At 36.8% G+C, this 3684-nt stretch overlaps 1 non-coding gene across 1 annotated transcript; it reads left to right on the forward strand.

Annotated features, from left to right (window-relative positions):
- Nucleotides 1–2532: 2532 nt before the first annotated feature.
- On the forward strand, nucleotides 2533–2640 carry LOC138388839 (U6 spliceosomal RNA). The gene has a single exon (XR_011234318.1). It is a non-coding gene; the product is annotated as a U6 spliceosomal RNA (small nuclear RNA).
- The last annotated feature ends 1044 nt before the right edge of the window (nucleotides 2641–3684 follow it).

A 3684-nucleotide genomic window follows, 5' to 3' on the forward strand; every position in this document is an offset into this window, starting at 1 on the left:
TTTTAAATCACATCTTCCATCTCGTTTCTACCTCTCTCTTCCAACCTAAAGCACTTTATCTGCCCATTACGTTCCCAGGGTCAACAATCCTGCTACTTTCACTTTCCAGTTTTCTAAAACTTCTCTCTGAATAGATGCTTAGAGATGGCAAAGCGTTTGAGTTTATTCACAAAGGGCAGAAAGAAAAACAGATGGCAGAGGGGTAGAAGATGACAGCTTCACGTATCTCATTGTCATCATTCTGCAGAAATGTAATTTATTTTAGAAATAACTAGTTTGGTTCTTTTCACTAATACTATTAAGTACCTTGCACAAATGTGCCTCTTCAATAAAACATTAGGGACTATAATTACTAAAATAATACTAACAACAACTTGGGCTATATTTCAAGTTGTAGTTTCACCATAAATTCTTCTTAAAAAATTTAACTTAATTTTAATAGTTTGGTTGTTTTACATTAAGATTTTAAAAATTACTGTATGCTATAGCCAAAATTCTTATATGGCCTTTCCATATTTTCCAGTGGAAAGAACAGGCATTATTCTGGCATGCTTTCACTATTTTTAAAATTTTTAAATTAGGTCACTATTTTATAAATTTCTAAAATAAAATTACACAAATTAATTTATAACTCATGTCACGATATTACATGTGTCTAAGAAATTATGCAAATTATATACTTTTTAAAAATAAATCCAAAGTTTTTTATTTTATAAAATATATCTTCTTTGCATGTAGGGCAAAACTAAACAGTTAAAAATAAGTTGTAGACCTGCAGCTGGTGAAGAAATACACTAAAAACAGCAGAGTTAAAATTATCAAAGCCCAGTTTTTATTCATACGATGTGTTTTCCCAATGTCAGGTTAGTAATTTTGTGTGTCTGGCACTGTGGTTCAACTATAAAAACAATGGCACTCCATCAAGTTGGGATTGTGTGGGGGAGGGTGAGAAAAAAAGCAGCAAGGGGTAAGGAGAATATGATTTTAACATCTGAAGCTCAACTTAATAATGAGAAACAGAGGAGACATGATGTCATACTGTAGAACGTAGCTCCACTGTATTTTTTTTTTTTTTTTTTCAGGCTGACTTGACCTGAGACTTTCAACAAAGTCCAGATGGAAAGCAGGGAGAAATATGTGCACGTGTGTGTGCGTGTGTGTGTGCGCGCGTGCGTATGTGTGTATGAAACAAAGACTAAAAGCAGGGGGTTTCTCACTCGTGAATTTAGCATGTTTGGACTTAATGCAGACAGAGCAAAGCCACCTCATTATTTCCTCCTCCTCGCTTCCTTACCCCAAACCTTTTAACCTCCCTCGGAATCTGCAGGATGCTGTCTGGTCTGGTTAGTCTCCCAACCACTAACTGAAGGCGAGGTTCTTTTATTCCTACTGATGGAGAAGTCCTCTGTTGTTTTTTTTTTTTTTTTTTTTTTTTTTTATCAACTCTAAGACTCAGGTTTGGTTTTCTGTTTTTGTTTTGTTTTCATATTTTAACAACTCTGAAATTGTGATGGGTCTTATAATCAATGATGCTTTGTAGATGGCAAATGTTTTGTTTATTCTCTGTCTGCTTAGTTTTGTATTTTCCTTAGTGGGACATGAAAGAATGCTGAATTCACTGTCAATGTTGTCTTAGAATTTACAAAATATAGTAACTCTAATGGGGTGACTAATGCGGCAGAGGGGTTTTATTTGCTTTGTTTTGCTTTATTTGGTTTTCATTCTGGAGTGGCTTCTCAGTTTAAGAAGAAACGTAGAAAGAAAGTTGCCTAGAAGCTGGTCTGTGCTCTGGGAAAGTTCACTTGTGTAGGTCCTCTTGATTATGCACATATAAAGCCAGCTATCACTTTTTACCTGGAAGAAAGATTTCCCTTCCTCCCCAAAGTTCAAGGTAGAGAGTATATCAACCTGCATAAGAAGGTCAGAATCCTCAAAGAGAAGATTGCATCTCCTATTCCCTCAAAATCCAAGGCTAGGGAAATCTGGGATAAGCCAAGGTCCTATTGAGCAAGAGATGCTGGAAGAAAATGACAATGAACACACTAAAGGAGAAATTGATGGGGAAAAAAGATTGTTTTTTCTTGAGTGGGTGCTGCAAACTCAAAATAAGCCTAAGTTTTATGGGGGGGAAAGCTGAGGCTCAGCCACTCTGGCATAGTGTTGAGCTTTTGGAAGAACAGTGAGCAGGCACAGAAAGTGGTAGCCCAGCCAGGAACCACTGCAGTGCTGACAGCAACCCAAACCATCAGGAGCATTTCCTCAACAGCAGATAGGTACCCATCAGCTCAGCACGACCAGCTTCACCATAGCAACACAAAACCAAGAGCAATGGTGCCAATGCATTGACTCAACTGGCCAGTCTTCTCTCTCCACGTGGAAGTAAGACTGACATGCCCTGAATTGAGTATGCCTCTGCCTTCATGGAAATTTAACTGAAAATTAAGACACTGGCCAATCTTTATATTCCCAGCTGCTAGAGCAGACCATTTGCCTAGCAATTACTAAGTACTTGTTATAAATCAGAAAGTTTTCGTGCTCGCTTCGGCAGCACATATACTAAAATTGGAACGATACAGAGAAAATTAGCATGGTCCCTGCGCAAGAAAATTAAAAAAAAAAAGAAAAGAAAAAGAAAGTTTTCAAATGTTTCCAGTAATCAATGAGAAGTTGTGATTATTCTAAGGAAACAGTCACAGGGTTAAAGAAAAGGAAAAAAAAAAAAAAGTTGTCCAAAGACACACAGCTTCCTCTTAGCATATCCAGGGCAAAAAATAAAATAAAATAAAAACAAATACACAAAGTTAATAAGTAGTGGATTAAAAGATTCAAACCCAGGTCAACCTGACTTGAAAAGTCATGTTCTTTTCACATCATGTTGACTTCCTCTGAAAAGACAAAAAATCTCATGGGGACACGTTGGCAGGTCAAGTTACTCAGAAATCATCCATAATGCTTACAACAGTTGTTGTACGTCTGGATTAGATACTATTACCTGTGTTTAGAATATTTGAGGAAATATCAATGGACCCAGAACCACCATCAATTAGATTCGAGTGATGCATGAGCCCCCAAATTTCCTTGGGTTCATTGTGAACTGCTTAATGCAAAGCTTGACAAATTTAGACCCTGAAAGCCCCCAATGAGGGGCTTTCCAAATAACCAAAGGGGACCTTAACTCTAATTCTTCTGGTGGAGCCCCTCAAAGTCTCTGTAGAGAGGCCCCGAAAACCTGTCTCTAAGAGTCTCTTTCCATACATAAATAAGGGAAAGTGGAGGGGTTTGTCTCTCATCTAAAGTCCACCTACTAAAGGATTGCTGGAGTGCCTCTAGAACTTTCTGAACACTACATTCCTTAAGGCAAAGGGACAACTAACACCACTGAATTATTTTTAAAAACATTTTTCTGATTATAAAATATGACAAAACATGGAATAAAAACAAATCTGTATGAATAAAAGGCAAAATAACATTTGTTTCATAATCTCCACATGAGGTGATAAGAACTGTTACCAATTCAAATTACCATGTTTCCAGTCACAGCTATTAAAAAATCATAATTAGTACCACACATGGAAATAGTTTTATTTTATAACCTTCTTCTTTTACTTAACATTACATCATGAGTTTCCTCCTAACCATTACAAATTTCTACAACATGCCAAGGTTGTAATTTTGGGTATGGGC

This window comes from Eulemur rufifrons, chromosome 7, assembly GCF_041146395.1.
Source record: "Eulemur rufifrons isolate Redbay chromosome 7, OSU_ERuf_1, whole genome shotgun sequence".
Classification (NCBI taxonomy): domain Eukaryota; kingdom Metazoa; phylum Chordata; class Mammalia; order Primates; family Lemuridae; genus Eulemur; species Eulemur rufifrons.